The sequence below is a fragment of the Anopheles arabiensis genome, chromosome 3 (assembly GCF_016920715.1).
Source record: "Anopheles arabiensis isolate DONGOLA chromosome 3, AaraD3, whole genome shotgun sequence".
In the NCBI taxonomy this organism is placed as follows: Eukaryota; Metazoa; Arthropoda; class Insecta; order Diptera; family Culicidae; genus Anopheles; species Anopheles arabiensis.
In genome coordinates this window covers 28,008,686-28,021,407 of record NC_053518.1, presented here as the reverse complement: position 1 = coordinate 28,021,407, position 12,722 = coordinate 28,008,686, and the positions used below count along the sequence as shown (strand labels likewise).

Here is a 12,722-nt window from a genome sequence, read left to right as displayed (position 1 = left end):
TCAGCTACATCTCCGGGTCCCAGCGCGCCGCGGATCGAGGTTCGTGTTGCCTACTTGCGTCGCAAAGGGGCTCAGGCCGCATTACGTAAATGTGTAATTGATATTTAAGAAGCTATTCAGTGTGCGCGGGGCGAGAATTGAAATGAAATCGTGGAGGAGGCGCTTTGTTGGTGCTGCTGCCGAGTGCTGGGCGAAGATATATTATACATGCTGAAGTCTGGGGATTTTCGGTTTTCCCTCGGCAATCGGGCATGAACCCGGGTTGGTGTTCGGTGGTGGCGGGATTTCTTCGAAAGATCGTAAATGATTTTATTGCAGCAATGCATGTGTTTTGTTTGTGTTTAAGTTATTTTTTCATCACTTCTCCGATTTGTGCCAGAAGAGGATGTTTCGTTTGGAGGCCAAATGTGTTGCTTTTGGTTGATCATTACGAATGAGCGATGAGCGGTTAATCTATAGAAATATAATAGAAAGATAATTGCTGATTGTATTTCCGACTCTAGTTTTTGCAGCCTTAGCCACTGATAATTTCGTGACCATTGCAGTGCTAAAATGTTGACAAACTTGTTGCTTATTGATGGCAAAAATGCTTTTCTCATTGCTGTACAAAACTTAATTTGACAAAAACACAACCTAGGCTCATTGGCAGAGCTTTAACATTGTCTCGAATTTACACAAATTAAACAATCGTTTTCCCTGCTGGAGCCATTTACAATAAAAAAAAACAAAACACATTAAAGTAATTGCAAACGACACATTTTTTGCTGAAACTACCACTCTATCTTTTAGCAGTACAGATATACTGTAATACTTTACTGACTACTTACATTTATTGTTTAATTTCTGCACTCAAGTTACCAAAATTAGTAATTGAAAACAGTAACACTTCTGTTACTTTGTTTCCTTTCATTAGGATTTCAACTAAACTGAACAATTGCGAGTTATGTTTGTATAATTTGTATGCTATTCGACATGATAAATGTGGTGAACCAAGTTTGTACATCAACTTTGACGAACCGAAGATGGCAAAATGATATTAAAATATTTAATAAAAAATAAAAATGTCCAAAAATCATAAAAAAACTATGAAATTAAACCGAATCTTACAAAACAGGGCCGCTTAAGAAACGAACCTTTTTGGTAAATAAACTTGCCTGCAAAGTTGCCTAAAATTATTTATCGTTTGCAGGAGATATCAACACAGTATCCAAAACAATTTAATCAGTGTCTATTATTTTACACCAAATAATTTAAAGAATACAATATCATTTAAAACGCAACAGCCACACTTTTGACGTATCGGAACAACTAAGTTATTTAAATGTATTTTTTCATGCTCACACTAGCTAGTAAAAGCATATTTGTCTATTTCACATTTTATTACAACACGGCAGTAAAGCTTCGATTACTTTACATCAACCAGAAATCAAATTATTTCTAACGTCAATAGCTCCCAATTTCCCAAAAAATTCTAGCAAAAAGTTGCCATATCCACATCGTACCGAACGTTCTACGCACACGCTGTGTCAGAACGCGTTCATCGAATTGCTGTGTACTTAAACCAGTTGATGCGTCACTTTCGATCGCCGTATGACACGCGGGGCAACCAATTCACGCACACACACCCAAACGCCCAGAGCCTTCCGGGCACGGGACTGTCGATGAAGCACAATTTTAACTAATGCGTAGCGTGAAATCAAATTACACATCCTCATGGCATGGCATTGTTTTTTCCCTGTCCCGCGAAAAGCGTGCTACCAGCACACGCACTAGAAAAAGCTTTCGCTCATCATCCGATCGAGTTGCAAAAAAAAAAACAAATTGCAATAAAAAAATGTACTCTTCTGTTTATTTTTCGCTCCCTCTCTTCATCCCATTGTCGGAGGTTCAGTTTTGAAATCGACTGTTACTGGCAGTGGGCGTGTAGATGGGCACTGCCAATGGCAAATAAATTTCCCCGCATGTACGTGTAAACGAGGCGTACACACAAAGACAAAAGTGAAGTGACGTTGCGTCAATCATGGTGGAGAAATTGTTCAACAATCAGTCGAAGAAAATTCAATCAGATTCTTTAAAAAAAAGCAAAAAATGCGAAACACACACAGAGAGCAAACCCAATTTTCATTAGCCACTTGCAGAGCGGCCGGAAAGCGTTTGCGCCCAGGCAGCTGTTGTAGCTACCAACAGAGCAGACCATTCAAACTGACGGCACACATCGAGCGGATGGCGTTCCGCTGGTGCTCCGCGGCTGTTGGCAGCCGCCGGAAATGAACGGTCGATAGGTGGATGGTTGGTTTTTACATTCCCATTTTATTAGCTTTCTATTTCCAGCGCTTCTGCGTCTGCCGGGATCCAGGTTTGCTTAACAGGATGGTTGGCACGGAGGAGCAGGTGGAGTTTTTGATAATTTTTGGCGTACTTGCCGACTTTTTCGGCGGAATTCGGGTACAATCTGGGTATCTGTTTCATTTCACTGCATATAATCGCGTACTTATGGTATGGCTTTTCTCGCGAACGCGGCGGGGAACATTTTCGGTGAAATGCAATCGATTACAGCTCACTTAAGCTTATCGTAACGTTTGCGGAAAGTAAATAGGTGTGTGTGTGTGTGTGTGTGTGTGTGTGTGTGTGTGTGTGTGTGTGTGTGTGTGTGTGTGTGTGTGTGTGTGTGTGTGTGCAATGAAGAGAGAGAGAGAGAGATTTATTTGTTTTTTTTTATTCCAGAGTGCTTTTGATTTTAATAAGACGTTTCTCCGAACGCAATCATTAAAGCTGTTCCAGAAGATTGCTTACGTAATGTCGTGCTGCTTTTTTTTAAATTCCACCGAACGACAAACACCTCCAGCGAACGGAGCACGATAACCGTGCTTGACCGAGCTTCAAAGCCAACGTCACAAAGGAAAAACGCAGCGAGGTCACAAGTCACCTTCAAAGCCCTGCGGAAATATTCATGACACGGTGCGAGATGAAACCCGTTCCCGGTCCCCAGCTGGACGATGCAGCACTAAGCTGCGGCAGCTTCGTAGGAAACAAAACAGAAACCAACGGGCAAAAAAAGAGACAAACACCCAGTTCCCGTAACCACCCCTTCCCTCCCCCACCCACGCTTGTCCACTTCAGCCGGGTCGTTTGTCAATATTTTGCTCGAGATTATCCATTTTCACGACTCATCCCTGCCGTGATGCTCGCAGTGTGTAGTGTGGCGCTCCACTTGAATGGCGCTCCAGTGACCTCGGCACTCAAGTGAGGCTCGGCGCTTGCATGGCAAAGGATAAACAACGTGTTCCATAACGTTGCTTTCTTGCGGGTCGAGGTTTGAGCTTGGCCCCCCTTTGCCGCCCGGCCCAGACAATTCAATCACTCCGGTAACGATCTAGCAGCTGCCGGGGACCACTGCTGGGCTACAAAACACCCGAGCCAACCGGAGCCACTTGATGTGGGACCGGATGCAAGGATGATAACAACCGCAAAAGATCGGGGGCAAAAGCAGCAGCAAAAAATACACGGTCACACACACACACACCAAACCACTCAACTGGTGGAATCGAGCGGTGGAAATGACCCATCGCTTTACTCCTTCCGGCCAGTCCTGTTGATGATCCGGTGCTCCACCGTTTGGCCCGTCGAGCATATGCACACCGTGTTGCACTGCGTCAGCACCGAGGTTTTGCATAGTTTGCAGTGTGCTGTTGTGCTGCTGATGAGGTTTGAAGTATGCTCTCTCTCTCTCCCTTCCGGTACCGCTGGAAGGACGCTGATGACGATGATGCGATGATGATTATCTTCACCGGTTAATGATGGTCTTGAATGTGCTTTTTTGCAGTGCTTCTCTTGTGTCGGTGTGTGTGTTTTTGCATATGTGTGCAACCCATGTTAAGTTCTTATGCTGATGGGCAGGTGATTTGCAGGCGTAAAGCTTGTACTTGCGGCCTTGCTGTCGAGAGTGAAAGTAGGTGAAACAGAAGTGATTTCTCACACGATCTACTTATTTCACTCTACGCTTTGGCGTTTTTTCCTCCCCAGAGTGTTTTTCTCAGAGCAACGATTATAGTGGAACATATTGGTGTGAAAAATGTTGAATGTTTTTAATATTAGCTCTTTCTAAAAGTGTGTTTATGCGCTCTGATAGAAGTTGTATCCAGTAGCATTCAATGCTACTATTTTGCAACAGTAAAAGCATACATTTAGGCGTCTTATTCCGTTTTGGAAATACAAATTTAATTAAAGTTTGTGCCGTTTATCTTGACGCAATTCTCGTTTCAATTCTTATATGATTCTCTAAAAATGATGTGTGTACTACTGCATTGAAATTGTTGAAATATCAATCTAAAAATCATAGTTACATTAGCACGGAAATTGTTTTGAAAAATATAAATACTTATTCACTCAGAAAAAAAACTCCATTTTCATGTATAATATATGTATTTAAACATATTTTAGAGCATAATATATTTAACTTGATTCCACAATTTACTTTCTATTGGATTCAATTCCACAAAAAATCTTTATAAAAAAATTATGCCATGCTCTGTTAATAAAAACGCCACGCTTTTCCACAAGCATTTTCTTATTTGAAAAAGCATGAAAAGTGTTAATTAAACGAGCTAAAAATGCATTGCTCTTTGCAACGACCAGTCAGTTCATCCTGCATGCCGATGCAAAACACTGGAACTACGCTACGCTCCAAATGTTCCCTTTGCCGCATTTTTATCGCCGAGCCGATCCTGGCATTATCTGTGCCTCCTGTGCGCCATGCATGAAGCGTTCGGGATGAGGCAAAGCGAAAGAAACTGTATTGCGTACCTCATCGTAGCATATTGTGGAAAGTACATATACACACACTTGAGAGAGATAAAGAGAGAGAGAGAGAGAGAGAGAGAGAGAGAGAAAGTGGAAAAAGAAACAACAGAAACGACGCCAGCAAGGTCAGAAGGTTAGGAGTCACGTCATCGACCCACCCCAGCCCTGAATTCCGGAGCTCGCATTCCGGGTCATCTTCTCGGGCGTTGGCAGCCGGTGAAGTGCGAGTACGTGCGCCAACTAGCATGAAAGCACTACAGCCACACACGCACACATACCCACAGGCTGTCATATAGGTTGCAGCAGTCTTAGTCCCAGCAGCAGCAGCAGCAGCAGCATAAGCCTGCAGCAAACCCTGCCAGCAAAACGGGGTGGCGCATCACATCATCACCCGATTAATGCGCCCTCCTCAGCTGTACTGCTGCAATCCACATCCCCGCCCTTCAGCACCATGACTTGCATGACAGCTCAGCTGACTCTTGGTTTGCACCCATCGTTTGGCACCCGTTCCAGTGTGGCCGGGGGTTCGGGATACAAACGGGTGGCAATGTGTACAGCGTGCTTTAACCTTCGGGCGGCTTTTGCTAGGGGGTTTTTGGAACGCGTCCCAACTTTTAATATAAATAATCGTTTCCACTTGGGCGTTCCGCATAGCGCAGAGAGGGCGGAAGCGTTTCGGTGCGACTGCGGCGAGGCAGCCCACCGGATGTACGGAGACGCCGCCGAAGCGCACAGACTGACGTCGACTCGAACGGCAGGCGTCGGTCTGGTTCTTCGGTTTCTCCTTCATTTTCCACTGCCACAGTGTGTTGGTGTGTGTGAGTGTGTGTCTGTTGCAAATGCGACCATAAGCGACAAGCGGGGTGGATCAATATTTATGATGTACACGCTTCTACGTAAAGCCTTCGTGCCATTCGTGGCCTAGCGACTCTCCAAATGACGCTCGAGTGACGACGCCCGTTTCGATCGGCAAGGTTCCGCGTCCTGGGACTGTGTTGGCAATAATATCGATATCACAGTTTGGTGTCCTCAATGCAGCCTGGCAGTAGTGCAAAAATGTGAGGAGCTTTTAAAGCGTTTTTTTCTTTTTTGGTTTGCTTTTACTCCATTTGCCGTCCGTTTTCTACCAGCGACCTGAAACGGCTTCAATTTGACCCGATAAATTCCCTCCCACGCAAATGGCAGCAGCAAAATGCGTTGCCAGGCTAAGTGTTGTGCTGGCAGATCGTTTGTCGTTTCATTTGCCCAAAATAATATTCTCGCGACCTACATTGCGCGGTACTCGGCACAACAACCGGGATTTTGCCACACATTCAATCACCGTCAGTCGGGTTGTGGTGAAGCAAAATATTACGCCGTGTTCTCATTTGCTGGTTTCCTTTATTTTCCAACGATGGAACGAATGCAATGTGAGTATTTTATTTGTTTTCCACCGTCGTACCACCTGCCTGCCGTGTGCCGTGGTTCCACGGTCCTTCATAAAAGTGGGACAATTTGTTTGCTCATATTTCAAACGGAAAAGCGCTCTCAAAAATACAAAAATAAAACTGAAACATTCCGTACGACTGTGCCAGTGGTTGAATTGCTCGTGTTCGATGAATATTTTGTGACGAAGCAATTTGAGATCACACGCGCGTGTGTGTTGGTTATATTATTGCACGATGTATCTTCGAACGTTGACTCCCGGTGGAAACTGGGTGCGATATGAATGCGCTGTTCGTTAAAAAACCCCCTTTAACCTTTCAACCGTGGTCCGGCCGGCTCTACTGACGTTATTAATTGCTTTGTGTATTTTTAAAGCATTTTTTAAATGATGACCTTTTAGCGGAACATTGCTTTTGCTTGTTTGCCATTTTGCATAAAGCTGGTAAACAATTGGTGTGTGCTTGTTTTTCCAAAAACAATAAATTGTAGGGGAAGGTAGGTAAAGACGGACACTGCGGGTAAGATGGACACTTCTCATAAATGCATGAAAAAGGTAATTTTCGAGCAATTCAACAATGTAGAATCCAAACTGAAGGTAAAACAACACATTTGAGAACATTTTTGGCATAAAATATGTAAAATTGGTTAAATCCACGAACAAAATAAATTTTCAATCATGTGCACCCTTGTTGATCTAATTTGACTACTGCCGATCTTAAGCTGTACAACTTGTATTGTTTATATTTCCGGAAGTTTTATTTCATGAATGGGTTGTCGCGATCATTAATGAAAAAACTGGCGAAAGAACGAGAATGAAAGCAGTACAAAATCTTGTTTTCTGGTGGTTTAAACATCCTGACACCAAAGCGGGAAAGACGGACACTTTGCTTTAGGGAAAGATGGACACCGAATTTATTGATTTATTTTACTTCTTATATCAATTGGTGATGAATGGATTTCTTCAAATATCTTAAATAAGGGTATTCCGAAGCTATAAACCAATCAGCAACTAGAGAAAGTATTGAAATAAGCGAGAAATGAATCACCGGTCAAAATAGTAGCCATTCGTTATGCTATTACTCGCTCGACGCTGATGAGGCGCTTCACGAAATCCAATATCTTGTCACGATTTGTACAACTTTAAGCAATAAAAATATGAGGCATTGATACGGCATTGTTTAGGAATAGATGAAAAATTCTATGGGATTACAAATATTAAATGTTGAATTTTGACATGGTGGAAAATGGATTAAACTATAACAAATCCCTCAAAAATACTGGGGTCGTGGTCTTTTCGCGTAGTAATTTCCTTAAAGGTAGTTCTAGACTGTTGTTCTGTAAGCTGAAGCAACGTGTGCTGTAAGTGCGCGATATTTCAATACATTTTAGATGCTGCATTCTACGATATATTACAAACGGTTCTTCTTCTTCTTCTTCTTCTTCTTCTTTGGCTCAACAACCGATGTCGGTCAAGGCCTGCCTGTACCCACTTGTGGGCTTAGGCTTTCAGTGACTAATTGATTCCCCCCATAGCAGGATAGTCAGTCCTACGTATGGCGTCGCGGTCTATATGGGGATTGAACCCATGACGGGCATGTTGTTAAGTCGTACGAGTTGACGACTGTACTACGAGACCGGCTAAAGCGGTGCTTACAACTCCTAAAACCACGGCTGAATGAATCGTCGTTGCAATAGGGCAAGAATTGGTTTATAAACGTACCAGGACGTGGAAAGCGGTAGAATTTGTTAAAATACTGTAAAACTCTTCACTTTCTAACCTTTTCTACAGGTGTCCATCTTACCCTTCATGGTGTCCATCTTTCCCATATCAGGTGTCCGTCTTACCCGAACATTTCAAAACCGCACGAAAAAAATCATGTTTTTCATTCATGAAAAAAACACAAAAATCAATGGAAACTTAAAAGTTTCAACACATTTTCTGATAAAACATGAGTGTAAGATAATGTATGCACATTTTCATGGTCGTTGCACTTATATATCCCAAGATTTTTCCCATTTCCCTTAACGTGTCCGTCTTTACCTACCTTCCCCTATAACATTGCGCAGGATTACAAAGGATCACCCGGGATTCGGCGAAAGTGTTTTCATATTTAACATCAATTATTGAGTGAACTGTGTTGTATTCCAAGGTTTCTCATGCTTCCCTGGATTCCTCGCTCGAATTATTTGTCATTTCCCTTTTTTATGAATTCCATGATTTTTTTCCCTCACATTATTTTGAGAGGAGTGCCTCAAGAACCAAAACCCTACGATTCATTCGAATTCATTTGCAAGAACGATCAACCTTCATTCATCTAGCCAACGTTCATCGGTTCTTTGTCAATCATAATGTGCTTAATGGTTCACAAAAAAGGCCGTGCGATAGCCCAAAATTAAGCACGTTCTGGGCCACCAGGTCGTCCAATACATGTATTAACGTAAACCGTAATACCAGGAAGATCACAAAAAGAACTTCCTAGTAATCCAGGTCGATCATTTCCTGCAATACACTATAACTTCATCAATTGAAATGTAGGAAACAACCGCGTTTTAAGTTCAGTTCATCTAAAAGAAAGAACTACAGTGAAATTTCTCTAAGGTGATTCTTCCAGAGACTATCAGCTTAAAGAGATATTCGTGTTGAGGAAAACTAATGAACGTGTTGCTATGAAGTATCCAAGAAGCTACGGGAAACGCATGGCATACTTCAACCAATGTTTGTCTTTTTTTTGGTCCAATTGTATTGATATCCAATCGGAAAATGCCAATAAATTATAGGAACGAACCAAAAATCTATGGGATACGATCACAAAATCGTGGGAAAGCACCAAACAATTATGGGAACTGACCAATAAATCGTGGAAAACCCTGTAATGTCGGCGCAAGCATAATCAGGTTTTTTTTTCGAACAATGCTGCAATGCAAACAACGAACAATGCAAATACCCCTTTTTTAGTCGCCAACACACTCATGACTGAAACGAAACTCAAATCAGCTCACGTACGCAACTGAAATGATCAGGGGTGAGACTCAAACAGTTGGTGGTCATTTTTGGCCAGTGATAATCACGACATTCATGGAATATATTGCGCGTATGGTCCCAAGCAGCAAAATGAGCATGCCTTCTCGCTCTGTCAGGTTTGATGATCTGTCGTGTCAAACAGAGCGAGAAACCTTGCTCATTTTGTCTCTTGGAACCACTCGCATATCTCCCACGACCATCGGGATGATCACCGACTGAAAATGTCGCGACCTTTTGGCTGACCAAGAGTTGGTTGCACACAATGTTACCAAGCATGTGATGGTCGCAACAACTCTTTGAGTCTCTCTTCTGATCATCACCGAAGAGCTCGTGATGCTGACATGATTTTGTTTCAGCCGGAATTTGTCATGACTATGTCAGTGACATATTGCAGAACTGATCACAGTAAAAAAAAGTCATGGCATAGTGACTGACCAAACATTGGTCGCAAAAATATCACGAAACATGCATTGGTCACACCAATCGTTTTGAGTATCACCTCTTATTATCACAATCGAGTACGTGACGCTGACATTGATTTTGTTTCAGTCAGATTTGTTGTATGACATTGACAGTGACATTTTGCAGCACTGACTGTTACCCAAAAATGCATCTTCAATTTTTAATTCGTCATCAGCAATAAATCGAAAGAAACATCCAAACATGTTTTGGAAACATTCAAAAATACGTGCGACAAGTCCCTTAATTTCAGGAGACGTTAAAAAAGGCCTTATTAAACCCTGCCACAAATTCCCGCCTATCGTAAGCCTAACTAATGAGATGAGATTATCTCACCTCAATACATCACTAGCTTTCATTACGTGGAATGTAAATAAATTGGCGTTACAAAAGCTTTCCTACCGAAGCGATCGCTGCCTGCCTCTTCCTCTGCCTAAACGACGCCTGATTAACACCATAAACCACCCCCGCAACACCCCACAATCTGATGGACCAGTTCATCCAGAGTGCTACAGACGGGCGCCCTTCACATTGCGCGTGGCAACCGATGCCACCCATCAAAATGTGTATCAAAAGTTGTCTGCTTTGTTTACCGTAGTAGTAGCTGCAAAATAGCGCTTATTTTCCGCTACTTCACCCGGTCTGCTTTCATTCTGTGGAAAGACATCACACCGCCTCTGAGGAGGCTGCCCCCTACCGCTACTTGAGGGCTAAGATTCCATTCCCTACCAGTGCGCGCCTCAAAATGGAAGTTAAACGGATGGATGGCCCGCCCACTCTAAGAAGGGATATGATTAATGAAATTTGATGACGTGCCATGTCAACTTTGTCATAAATGTCAGACCTTTCAGCCCTGCCTGGACACGCGGAAGCTGCCCGAGTATCTGCTTGCCCTGCCCACACCGTGGAGCAGCGCTCGTTGCGAAAAATCACAAATCAACCACCCCGACTGCTCTCCAAGCCCTAGGAAAAACAAAACAAAAGCCCCAAAACGCACCAAAAGGTCGTCTGACGTACGTGCTCGCGTGTGAGCGTGTTTCTTCCGAACCAGCACACGTTTTCTATATATGTGTGTGTGTGTGTACTTTTGTTTGTGTTTTGTATCGTAGCCTTTCGCACTGGAAGCATCACCACCACAACCACCACCAAAACTCCAAGTGTGAGTGAAAGCTGCTCCTCCCTGGCAGTGATCTGTTTTACCGTTTTTACTGAACCAGCGAACCAAGTGAACCGGAACGAACAAAACCACTCTCACACGCGCACACGTTTGCGTGGGATGCGCACGGATGCGAACCCCGGCGTAAGGACGGCCCCGGAGATACGGGAGCAAACGAAACGGGAAGACAAACGCGCCCAGCATTAACGAGACCCGCATTAAAACGAGGCGCAAGGGAGTGAGTTACAGAAGGAAAAGAGCAAAAGTGCTTACATTGCACAAGTGACAATCCTCCCTCCCCCTGGACTCAGCCAGGGCAAGCTGAAAGAAAAACAAATCTCAACATCACTTAATCGGCCGGGCGGCTCCACTGATCCGGATGGGAAACTGGAGCAAGCGGCTTGCCTGCTGCCAAACGCCTTGCCTTCTCAGTGGCGTAAAACTTCACCCACGCTGGCTTCTTCTTCTCACACAGCCGCACCGCTTGCACCTCCCTCATTATGTTGTGTAATCATAAAGGAAAATTTATGTGACGACTTTATTATTTTGATTAATTATGTTTGTCTCGCTCTTCATGTGGAGCTGGAGCGTTCGGTTGCTTGCCTTGGTCCCCGGAAATGCTCCGGTCTGTGCGGTCTCGTCACACAAACAGACACGTGGTACACGCCAGCAGGAGTGGGGGTTTGGGGCTCGTGATGATGGCAAATGGTCTTCACCTTGGAGACACAGCAACAAAGTTGCTAAATCGAGCCCCGTGTGCTAACTTTCTGCGGTGCTAATGCCCCGAGATTTCCGTGGCTGTGGGTGTGTTTTTATGGAGAGTAAAAGGATGGGTGATTGGTGTGTTTGGGGTAAAATTTTCTCGGAAAAACGGTTCACCTTTCCTACCCTCCCGTGTACCAATGGGTCGGTGGGGGAAAAACGAAAAGGTCCGTCCCCGTGCCCGATCGCGGTTGAAGCAGTTTAATCAGCAGCGACACCGTACACTTGCAAGGATATGCGCAATCCGGCTTCCGTGTTGAGCGCTTCCTCTGTCTGATGGAAAACGAGCTTTAGAGAGCGATGGGGGTGAAAAAAGCGAAAGGAAACCGTTCGCAAAGGACTAGCGGGAGAGCAGTTAATCAAGAAAGATGACAGCACCAATTGTTCACGATTGACGTGTACCGGGGGTTTTGGACCGGCTGTTAGCCATTTCCGTTTTTTCTTCTCGCTTCTCCTTCATGCACCTCTTTTACATCACAGCCAGACACTTCACTGACGCGGAGGAAGCAAACGAGCTCAATCACTAGGACGAAGGCGAAGTCGGCCTGAGTAATGCTGCTAATTGAAAGTGAAAGCTGACAGGATGGCATTCCGGCTCGGCGGAGGTGGAACATGGTGAACTCCTTTTTCACCAGACAGCAGACCGATGGCGCCAACCGGTTTTCGGTCGTTAAAACTTCATTTACAGCATTGTTAGGTGTCGTCGTTCGGGCTCGCAAGCTTTGATGCTTGAGCTTTAGGCTGGCGCACCCGTCTCCGACGAAGAGGAGTAGGGGAGGAGAGCTGACTCGAGTGGAAGCGCATTAGCAAATTAGGCAGGCAAGACAATGGCAGCTCATTAGAGCGAATGTTGCCGAATGTTGCGTGTTAATTTTGATTTTGGTTCTATAAAGTGTGAAGCGTTCGCAGGATCATTAGGCCGAGCGGTCTTTTTTTTTTTAATTTGGTGCAGGTGCTTCTGGGGAATCGTAAGATATTCGTACCACGGTTTGTTATCTTGGTCTGTAATCAGTGCTGGTTTTTTTTAATAGACTGTTAGATGGTTTTACCACTTTTAATATCTCTTTGATTTCAATTCTGTTTGGTTTGCATAAAAAA

General features: G+C 44.0%; 1 protein-coding gene across 5 annotated transcripts in view; it reads left to right on the top strand.

Moving 5' to 3' along the window:
* The window catches only part of LOC120902662 (uncharacterized protein DDB_G0271670-like), a 49,778-nt gene that overhangs the window by 15,106 nt on the left and 21,950 nt on the right, over window positions 1-12,722 (top strand). The window contains exon 1 of one of the 5 annotated variants that reach the window (XM_040311619.1): window positions 6,122-6,209. The exons of the other annotated variants lie outside the window; for them this stretch is intronic. The gene's annotated coding sequence lies outside the window, so the exon portion shown is untranslated. Of the gene's footprint in view, window positions 1-6,121; window positions 6,210-12,722 lie in introns of those variants that run through there. 5 annotated transcript variants of the gene reach the window in all.